This window comes from Lynx canadensis, chromosome X, assembly GCF_007474595.2.
Source record: "Lynx canadensis isolate LIC74 chromosome X, mLynCan4.pri.v2, whole genome shotgun sequence".
In the NCBI taxonomy this organism is placed as follows: domain Eukaryota; kingdom Metazoa; phylum Chordata; class Mammalia; order Carnivora; family Felidae; genus Lynx; species Lynx canadensis.
In genome coordinates, this window is record NC_044321.2 from 76,653,452 (window position 1) to 76,665,195 (window position 11,744).

General features: G+C 37.7%; 1 pseudogene; it reads left to right on the forward strand.

Moving 5' to 3' along the window:
- Window positions 1-5,821: 5,821 nt before the first annotated feature.
- On the forward strand, window positions 5,822-10,666 carry LOC115506827 (annotated as a pseudogene).
- The last annotated feature ends 1,078 nt before the right edge of the window (window positions 10,667-11,744 follow it).

The window sequence follows — 11,744 nt, forward strand, 5'->3', positions numbered from 1 at the left end:
CCTCAGTTTGTTCTCTATGCTTAAGAATTAGCTTTATGGATTGCCTCTCTCTTTTTTTGTCCCTTACATTCATCTGTTTCATTTCTTGAATTCAACATATGAGTGAATTCATATGGTATATGTCTTGCTGATTTATTTTGCTTAGCATAATGCACCTTAGCTCCATCCATATCATTGCAACTGGTAAGATTTCATTCTTTTTATGGCTGAGTAATATTCCATCATGTATATATACCACAACTTCTTTATCCATTTGTCAGTAGGTGGACATTTGGGCTCTTTCCATAATTTGGCTATTTTTGATAATGCTGCCATTAACATCAGGATGCATGTGTCCCTTCAAATCAGTATTTTTGCAATGTTTAGGTAAATATCTAGTAGTGCAATAGCTGGATGCTAGAGTAGTTCTATTTCAAAATTTTTGAAGAAACCCCATACTGTTTTCCAAAGTGGCTATACCAGTTTGCATTCCCACCAACAGTGTAAGAGGGTTCCCCTTTCTCCACATCCTCCCCAACATTTGTTGTTTCCTGTGTTGTTAATTTTATCCATTCTGACAGGTGTGAGGTGTTATCTCATTATAGTTTTGAATTATATTTCCTTGATGATTAGTGATGTTGTGCATCTTTTCATGTGTCTATTAGCCATCTGTGTGTCTTCTTTGGAAAAATATCTATTCATGTCTTCTCCCCATTTCTTAACTAGATTATTTTGGGGGGGTGTTGAGTTTGAGGAGTTACTTATCCATTTTGGATGCTAACCATTTTTAGATAGGTCATGTGTAAATATATTTTCTCTTTCCAAAGACTGCCTTTTAGTTTTGTTTGTTTACTTTGCTGTGCAGAAGGGTTTTACCTTGACTAACTCCCAATAGTTCATTTTTGTTTTGTTTTCCTTGCCTCAAGAGACATGTTTACTAAGAAGTTGCTATGGCCAATATCAGACAGGTGTCGTCTGTGATCTCTCCTGTCTCATGTTTAGGTCTTTAATGTATTTTGAATTTATTTTGGGGTATGGTGTAAGAAAATGGTGGTCCAGTTTTATTCCTCTGCATGTTGCTGTCCAGTTTTCCTAGAAACTTTTGCTGAAGAGACTCTTTTTGTCCATTTGATATTCTTTCCTGCTTTGTTGAAGATTAGTTGGCCATATAGGTGTGGGTCCATTTCTGGGATTTCTATTCTGTTCCGTTGAAATATGTGTCTGTTTTTGTGCCAGCACCATACTGTCTTGATGACTACAACTCTGTAATATAATTTGAAGTCTGGAATTGTGGTGCTCCAGCTTTGCTTTTCTTTTTTTTAAATTTTTTTTAACGTTTATTTATTTTTGAGACAGAGAGAGACAGAGCATGAATGGGGGAGGGTCAGAGAGAGGGAGACACAGAATCTGAAACAGGCTCCAGGCTCTGAGCTGTCAGCACAGAGCCCAACGTGGGGCTCGAACTCACGGACCGTGAGATCATGACCTGAGCTGAAGTCGGCCGCTTAACCGACTGAGCCACCCAGGTGCCCCTGCTTTTCTTTTTCAAGATTGCTTTGGCTATTTGGAGTCTTTGGTGGTTCCAAATACATTTTAGGATTATTTGTTCGAGCTCTATAAAAAATGCTGGTGATATTTTGAGAGGGATTGCATTAAATGTGTAGATTGCTTTGAGTATTATATACATTTTAACAAAATTTGTTCTTCCAGTCCAGGAGCATGGACTGTTTTCCCATTTCTTTGTGTAGTTTCAAATTTCTTTTATAGTATTCTACAGTTTTCAGAGTACAGATGTTTTACTTCTTTGGTTAGGTTCATTCCTAGGTGTCTTATTATTTTTGGTGCAATTTTAAATGGTATTGATTCCTTAATTTCTCTTTTTTATGGTTAATTATTGGTGTGTAGAAGCGCAACGGATGTTGTACACTGATTTTGCATCCTGCAACTTTACAGAATTTGTGTATCATTTCTAGCAAATGTGTGTGTGTGTGTGTGTGTGTGTGTGTGTGTGTGTGTAGCCTTTCAGGTTTTCTATATACCGTATTATGTCTTCAATGAATGCTTGACTACTTCCTTGCCAATTTGGATGACTTTTATTTCTTTTTGTTATCTAATTAGTGAGGCTAGCACTTTCAGTACTATTTTAAATAACAATGGTGAATGGACATCCCTTTATGTTATTGCCTATATAGGAAAAGTTCTCAGTTTTTCCCCATTGAGGATTACATTTGCTGTGTGTCTTTCATATATGGCCTTTATAAATTTTTTTTAATGTTTATTTACTTTCAAGAGAGAGAGAAAGAGAGCACAAGCAGGAAGGGCAGAGAGAGAAACACACACAGAACATGAAACAGTTTCCAGGCTCTGAGCTGTCAGCACAGAGCCCGACATGGGGCTTGAACTCAGAAACCACGAGATCATGTCCTGACCAAAAGTCTGAGGCTTCACCACCTGAGCCACCCAAGCATCCCTTTCATATATGGCCTTTATGATGCTGAGGTATGTTACCTCTATCCCTACTTTGTTGAAGATTTTTATTGAGAATGGATGCTGTATTTTGTCAAATGCTTTTTCTATATCTACTGCAAGAATCCTATTGTTCTTATTCTTTCTTTTACTAATATGGTGTATTATGTTGATTGATTTGTGAATATGCAAATACTGAAACACACTTCCAGCCCATGAATAAATCCCACTTAATTGCAGTGAATGATTCTTTTAATGTACTGTTGAATTCCGTTTGCTAATTTTCTGTTGAGAAGTTTTGCATCCATGTTCATCAGGTATATTGGCTTGTAATTCATTTTTTTAGTGTCTGGTTTTCATATCCAGGTAATGCTGGCCTCATAGAATGAGTTTAGAAATTTTCCTTACGTTTCTATTTTTTTTGGAACAGTTAGAGAAGAATAAGTTTTAACTCTTCTTTTAATGTTTGGTAGAATTTCCCTGTGAAGCCACCCCTGGGAAGCCCTGGAATTTTGTTTGTTGGGAGATTTTTTGTTACAATTTCATTTATTTGCTGGTTAATTGGTCTATTCAAGTTTTCTATTTCTTCCTATTTCAGTTTTGGTACTTTGTATCTTTCTAGGAATTTATTCATTTCTTCCAGATTTTCCAATTTGTTGGCATATTATTTTTCATAATATTCTCTTATAATCATTCATATTTCTGTGGTATTGCTTGTGATCTCTCCTCTTTCATTCTTGATTTTCTTTAGGACCTCTCTCTTTTCTTTTTGATAAGTCTGGCTAAGGGTATATTAATTTTATTAATTCTTTCCAAGAACAAGCTCCTGGTTCATTGATGTGTTCTATTGTTTTTTAATTGATTTTATATCATTTATTCCTGCTCTAAACTTTATTATTTCCCTTCTTATGCTCGATTTAGCCTTAATTTTCTATTCTTCTTCTAGCTCCTTTAGGTGTGAGGTTAGATTGTATATTTGAGATTTTTCTTGCTTCATGAATTAGTCCTGTATTGCTATATGTTTCCCTCGCATGACCAGTTTGTTGCATACCCCCAATTTTGGACCATTATGTTTTCATTATCATTTGTTTCAGTGTATTTTTTTTTTAATTTCTTCTTTAATTTCCTGGTTAACCCATTAGTTTTTTTGGTAGGATGTTCTGTAACTTCCATGTATTTGTGGTCTTTCCAATTTTTTGTGTGTGACTGACTTCAAGTTTCATAGCATTGTGGTCACAAAATATGCAAGGTATGATCTGAATCTTGTTGTATTTGTGAAGCCTGATCTGTGACCTAATATGTGATTATTCTGGTCAATGTCCCATGTGCACTTGAAAAGAATGTATATTCTGCTGCTCTAGGATGGAATGTTCTGTATATATGTGTAAAGTTTATATGATCCAGTGTGTCATCAAAGCCATTTTTTACTTGTTGATTTTCTGCTTGGATAATCTGTCCTTTGATGTAAGTGGGGTGTTAACTTCCCCTACTAAATATTGTATTATTATCAATGAGTTCCTTTATGTTTATTATTAAGTATTTTATATAATTATATGTCTTCAAGTTGGGGGCATAAATATTTACAATTGTTAGATCTTATTTTTGGTAGACCCCTTTATTATGAACTAGTGCCCTTCTTCATCTTTTGTTACAGCCATTGTTTTAAAATCTAGTTTGTCTGATATAAGTATTGCTACTCTGGCTTTCTTTTGATGTACATTTGCATGGTAAATTTTCCTCCATCCCCTCCCTTTCAATCTGCAGGTGTCTTTAGATATAAAATGAGTCTCTTGTAAACAACATAAAGATAGGGCTTTTTTTTCCATTCTGAAACTCTATGTCTTTTACTTGGAGCATTTAGATTTAGCGTGGTTATTGTTTGATATGAATTAAGTGCCATTTTATTATTTGTTTTATCATCATTGCTGGAGATTTTCTTCATTACTTTCTAGTCTTTGTTGCTTTCGTCTTTTTTTCCCAAAGTGTCTCCTTTAGTATTTCTTGCAGAGCTGATTTAGTGGTCATGAACTCTTAGTTTTTGTTTGTCTTGGACACTCTTTATCTCTCCCATTCTGAATGACAGTCTTGCTGGATAGAGTATTCTTTGTTGTATATTTCTTCCATTCATCAGGTTGAATATATCATGCCACTCCCTTAGGGCCTACCAAGGTTCTGTGAAGACTGCTGCTACCATTATTTGTCTTCTCCTGTAAGTTAGGGACTTCCTTTGTCTTGTTGCTTTTAGGATTTCTTTATTTATCTCTATATTTTGTAAATTTATCTATGACATGTCTTGGTGTTAGTTTTTGTTGTTGTTGCTGATTTTGTGGGGAGATTTATTTGTCTCTTGGATTTGGATGTCTGTTTCCTTTACCAGATTAAGGCCATTTTCAGCTATAATTTTCTCAAATAAACCTTCCCCTTTTCTTTGTCTTCCTCTTCTGGGACTCCTATGATATGAATGCACTTACACTTAATTGAGTCACTGAATTCTGTGAGGCTACATTCGTGATCTAATATTTTCCTTCCCTCTCTTCTTTTCAGCTTTATTATTTTCCATAATTTTATCTTCTATATCATTTATTTGTTCCTTTGCTTCTCCCATCCTTGTGGTCATTACACCCAGTCACTTTCATATCTCAGCTATTGCATTTTTCACTTGGCCCAACTCTTTTTTAGGTCTTTTATCTCTGTGGTAAGGGACTCCCTGTTGTCTTCTATGTTTTGTGAAACCCCGCAAGTATCCTTATGATTGTTCCTTTACATTCTAGATCAGGCATATTACTTATGTCTGTTTCAATTGGATCCCTGGCTATAACCTTTTCTTGTGCTTTCTTTTGGGATGAAATCTTCCATCCTGGCATTCTGTCTAGGTCTCTCTCTTCTGTGTGTTAGGAAATCCTATTATTCTTACTGGTCCTAAGAGTAATGGCTTTAATTTTTTTTTAACGTTTATTTATTTTTGAGACAGAGAGAGACAGAACATGAATGGGGGAGAGGCAGAGAGAGAGGGAGACACAGAATCAGAAAAAGGCTCCAGTCTCTGAGCCATCAGCCCAGAGCCTGACGTGGGGCTCGAACTCACGGACCGCGAGATCGTGACCTGAGCCAAAATCGGATGCTTAACTGACTGAGCCACCCAGGCGCTCCAGTAATGGCTTTATAAAAAAGAGATCATATTCTGTCCAGGGCCTGCCACTCCAGAAAGTGTCTCTGGCATATGCTGTCTGCACTCTGCTGCTGTATTTTGGCTGAAATTTTCCTCTGGTAAGTCCTCTGCAGAGTTTCTCCTTGCTTGCAATGGGGAGTGTTTGGTTGTTGGTCAGAGTATGTTAAATTTTAACTAGTGTGCTCTGGTATTCTTGCTAAAAACGACATGATGGAATTTCCACTAGAAATGAAGCTGTGCAGAACTCTATGGTCAGTAGAAGTGGTAAAAGTGGGGTGTTTGTGCTGGTCTTCAAGGAAAGGAGTCCATTTTGCTGGTTGTCAGGCACACTTGCCACAGAAAAACAGCACCTGCAGAGCACAGGGGAGTGAGGCTTGGTGTAAGTGGTTAAACCATGAGTGTTGGTGCTGTGCTGTTTACTGAAGTTAATTTATGTGAAGGACGCAAGGAACAGAAATGGCTTCAGCCAGCTCTCTTGTCCTTGAATAGGGGAAGTCACACCCATTGCCATCTGGAAACCCTCCCAGTAGAATGAACTCTCTTCCCTCACATGACCTAGGTATCCCTCAGATCCCTGTTTTCACCCTTTCTGTGTTCAGGCTACTCACCAGGCAGTACTGTGTACTTGTGTTCTATCCCAGACAGGCTGAGTTTTAAAACTCCAAATATTAGGGACCTGGTGTGAAGGGGACACATATTGGTCCTCTAGGGAAAGGTATTGCCATGCTGGGACTGATGCAATTTTGTTACAGAAGGGCAGTTGCACCAAAGTACAGGCATATGGAATTTAGGGTAAAGAAAAGCCAAGAGCCAGGGTCCAGGTTAGCCACCCTCAGCAGGTGTGTCTGCACCTATGCTGAGGGGTGGGATTGTGTAATGGGTCTACCAGCCCCTTTGTTCCTGGAGAAGCAATGCTACCTCTCCGAGATTCACTCCAAGAAGGGAAAAAATCCCTCCTAGTGTATCCCAGGGTATCCTCAGATTGCACCATCTATCTACCTTCCTTTGTCATAATAGCACTGCAGTGCACTCAGGGCTCCACACCAGCCATATGGCTGGTCTCTAAAACTCCACTTTTTGAGTTCCACTGGTTGTAAAAACTCATGAAAATCAGTCCCCCTTGTTTCCCCATCCAATGTCTTTGGGAAAATGTTTTCCTTGAGAGATCCCCTATGTGCTCGTCTCTCTCCTCTCCCAATACCAGGGCTCCCTTCCCTCCGTAACACCTTCTGCCCATTACTCCCCCAAATCATGTCTCTGCACCTCCTACCTTCCACAATGTGGCCTTTTCTCTCCCTCTAGTTATGTAGTTTGTCATGTGAGTCCTCAGATACATTTCTTTGGTATTCAGAATGATTTAATATTCATTTAGCTGTGTTCAAAGGACCAGGCAAGCCAAGGGTCCTCCTACTACTCTTCCATCTTAGCTCTTCCACCAACCTCTCTCTCTCTCTCTCTCTCTCTCTCTCTCTCTCGATAGGGTATCTGGATCCAAAACTTCCATCTTAATGCTCTATTTGTAATTTTTTGACGACACTCAAATTGTTTTCCACAGTGTCTGCATCACAGTACATGAGGTATCATTTTTCCCTACATCCTTGCCAAAACCTGTTGTTTCTTGTGTTGTTGATTTTAGCTTATTCTGACAGGTATAAGGTGATATCTCGTTGTAGTTTTGATTTGCAGTTCTCTGATGATGAGTGATGGTGAGCATCTTCGCATGTGTCTGTTGGCCATCTGGATGTCTTTTTTAGAGAAATGTCTCTTCATGTCTTCTACCCATTTTTTTAATTGGATTATTTGCTTTTTTTTGGGGGGGGTGTTGGGTTATCAGTTCTTTATATACTTTGGATACTAACCCCTTAACAGACAAGTCATTTGCAAACATCTTCCGTTCTGTAGGTTTGTCATTCAGTTTTGTTGACTTTTTTCTTCACAGTGCAGAAGCTTTTTATTTTGATGAAGTGTTAATAGTTTATTTTTGCTTTTGTTTCCCTTGCTTCAGGAGATACATCTAGAAAGAAGTTGTTGCAGCTGATGTCAGAGAGGTTACTGCCTGTGTTCTTCTCTAGGATTTTTAAATCTTTTTTTTTAATGTTTATTTATTTTTGAGAGAGAGAGAGAGAGAGAGAATGAACAGGGGAGGGACAGAGAGAGACGGACACACAGAATCTAAAGCAGGCTCCAGGCTCTGAGCTGTCAGCACAGAGCCCGATGAGGGGCCCAAACTCATGAACTGCAAAATCATGACCTGAGCTGAAGTCAAATGAGCCACCCAGGCACCCCACTCTGCTAGGATTTTTGTGGATTCAGGTCTCACATTAAGTATTTTATCCATTTTGATTTTATTTTTGTGTATGGTGTAAGAAAATGGTCCAGTTTTATTCTTTTGCATGTTGCTGTCCAGTTTTGCCAACACCATTTGTTGAAGAGACTGTCTTTTTCCCATTAGATATTATTTCCTGCTTTGTTGAAGATTAATTCCGCATATAGCCGTGGGTTTATTTCTGGGTTTTCTATTCTGTTCTATTAATGTATGTGTCTATTTTTGTGCCAGTACCATACTGATTTTTTTTATGTTGAGCTATACTTTTTAATTTTTTATTTATTTTAATTTTTTACAGTCATAAGTGCATTTGTTTATGGTACATCTTTTTAAATATAATTTATCGTCAAATTGATGTCCATACAACACCCAGTGCTTACTCAATGCCCATCACCCACTTGCCCCTCCCACCACTCCCATCAACCAAGTACCATACTGTTTTGAACACTATAGCTTTGTCATATATCTTGAAGTCAGAAATTGTGATGCTTCCAGCTTTGCTTTTGTTTTTCAAGATTGCTTTGGCTATTTGGGGTCTTTTGTGGTTCCATACAAATTTTAGGATTGTTTGTTCTAGTTCTGTGAGGAGATCTTTCTCCTTCTTTGATTCTTTGGTTGACCCATTCATTGTTTAGCAGTATGTTATCTGTGGTCTTTCCAGATTTTTTCTTGCAGTTGACTTCTAGTTGTATAGCATTGTGGTCAGAAAAGATGCATGGTATGCCTGATCATTTTGAATTTGTTGAAACTTGTTTTGTGGCCTAATATGTGATCTGTTCTGGAGAATATTCCATGTGCACTTGAAAAGAATGTGTATTCTTCTATTTTAAGATGGAATGTTCTGAGTATGCCTGTTAAATCCATCTGGCCCAGTGGATTCAAATCCACTGAATCATTATTGATTTTCTGTTTGGACAATCTGTCTATTGATGTAAATGAGATGTTAAAATCCCTGGTATTATTTTATTACTATCTATTAGTTCCCTGAAGTTTATTTTTAAGTATTTTATGTATTTGTGTGTTTTCATGTTGGGTGTGTAAATATTCACAATTTTTATATCTTCTTGTTTGGTTGTCTCCCTTTATTATTATATAGTGTCCTTTATCTCTTGTAATGGTCTTTGTTTTAAAGTCTATTTTGTGCAATATAAGTTTCACTACTCTGGCTTTCTTTTGACATCCATTTGAATAGATCCATCATAAATGCTTCTCTAACACCTCACTTTCAATATTCTGGTTTCTTTTTTTAATTTTTTTTAACATTTATTTATTTTTGATACAGAGAGAGACAGAGCATGAACAGGGGAGGGTCAGAGAGAGGGAGACACAGAATCTGAAACAGGCTCCAGGCTCTGAGCTGTCAGCACAGAGCCCGATGCGGGGCCCAAACTCACAGGCCTCACGGACCGCGAGATCATGACCTGAGCTGAAGTCGGCCGCTCAACCGACTGAGCCACCCAGGCGCCCCAATATTCTGGTTTCTTTAGGTCTGAAGTAAGTCTCTTGTAAGCAGCATATAGAAAAATCTTGTTCTTTTATCCACTCTGTCTCCCTATGTATTATGATTGGATCATTTATCCTATTTAATTCCAAGATTTATTGATAGATATGTATTTATTGCCATTTTGTTAATTTTGTGGTTGTTTTTTAGTATTTGATCATTTCTCTTGGTTTCTTTCATATTTCTTTGGCTTTCGTTAGTGATATACTTGGGTCCCTTTTTCTTTATTGTTTGCATATCTGTTAATGGTGTTTGGTTTGTGGTTATCATTAGGTTTGTATATAATATTTTCTGCATATAGCAATCTATTTTTTTTAATTTTTTTAATGTTTATTTATTTTTGAGACAGAGAGAGACAGAGCATGGATGGGGAGGGGCAGAGAGAGAGGGAGACACAGAATCGGAAGCAGGCTCCAGGCTCTGAGCCATTAGCCCAGAGCCTGACACGGGGCTCGAACTCACGAGCCGTGAGATCGTGACCTGAGCTGAAGTCGGATGCTCAACCAACTGAGCCACCCAGGCGCCCCAATAGCAATCTATTTTTAAGTTGGTTGTCACTTAAGTTGAACCCATTCTTTACTTCTCTCCCCCCACCAACAACCAATTCTAGGTTTATGGCTCAGTCAGTCTCTTTACTGATTTTACATATGTATTTTTTATAGCTTTTGTGTTTTTTCCTTATCCTGCTCTTACTTATGGTCTTTCCTTTCTACTCAGAGTCCCCTTTAACATTTCTTGTAGGACTGGTTTAGTGGTTATAAACTGCAAGCACAGGTTCACATTGGTGGGAAAGGAACAGCTTGCCAAAAGAAGGTGGTTCAGAGAACAGCTACAGCAGATGAAAAACAAAACAAAACAAAACAAAACTTCAGTTCTCCTTAAAGAAGTTAAGGGTAAACAATACCTCTGGTATTGAAGAACTAAATATGTTCACAAACCAAGGAACAGTGACCACTTTAACAACCCTAAAGTTCAGGCATTGCTGGCAGTGAATACTTTTATTATTACAGGCCATACTCAGATAAAGCAGCTTACAGAAATGCTTCCCAGTATCTTAAACCAACTTTATGCAAACAGTCTGACTAGTTTCAGAAGACTGGCTGAATCTCTGCCCAAACAATCGTTGGATGAAAAAGCACAACTTGCTACCAGAAAGGTGGATGATGATGAAATTCTAGATCTTGTGTACAATTTTGATGAAGCTTCAAAGAATGAAGCAAAGTGAATTGAGTCAACTTCTGAAAAAGATAAAACTTGAAGAAGTTTCTGGGAGCTGCTGTTTTATATTATGACTGCTTTTTAAATGTTTGCTCAGGATCTGATAAAATCTAGATCTATTATATGTCTAAGTCCAACCTCTTCAACACTGCAGCTCTTTTCATTATTTGTTTACACACAATTCATTCTGTGCAGCTAATTGGGCTTAAGAAAACTTGAAATAAAGTTTGAAACAATGTTAATAAAGTTATTTGCTTTGTACACAGAAAGGAAAGTTGTTTATAGAAAGCTAATCATGGCATGTAATATGGCTGGTAATCTCTGATGAAGTTTGAATAAAGATTTTAAATGGCAGTATAATGCAAATTAAAAAACAAAACAAAACAAAACACTGAGAACTGATGGAGAGAAACACTAATGCCTGAGATATGCTGGGCTTAAAGTTGGATGTGCTATGGTTTCAGGTGGTCTCACCTTAGGGTCAGGGCAGGTGCATTTGACTATATGTGGGCCAGTGGATTATGCTAGATGAAATTTTTATAATCAAGGTAATAATAGTGACACTGTATGTTTGCATATATATATATATATATATACACATGTCCACTTTGGAGTGAAGGTGTGGGCTGTGATTATATTGCACACATACACTCTCACTATTATTACCTTGATTATAAAAATTTCATCTAGCATGATCCACCTTCAAAACACTAACTCTTCCTGCTTTTCTATTAATAAAACTTACCCATTCTGACCATAGGAAGACATTGACCTTGGCAGGGGCAAATATACAGTCCCTTCCACCAGCCATTGATTGATTGCTCCAGGGAAGGGCACATGGCCCACTCTTTGGATTCTTATAGATAAAAGCTAGACGAAAGAAATGTTTCCCCTGAGTTATGACATTGACAGTCTGTTAGCCTGCAGCTAGCAATATCCACCATCCCTGCCCCTAAAATCAGCTTTTTTTTGGGAGAAGAATGAACTAAGGCAGAGACAATAAGAGAGAGAGAACAGGGCACAAATCGCTCATTTGAAACTCCAGTTCCTTTTGAAGTTTGCAGTTGGTTTAAGCTGCTTCAAGA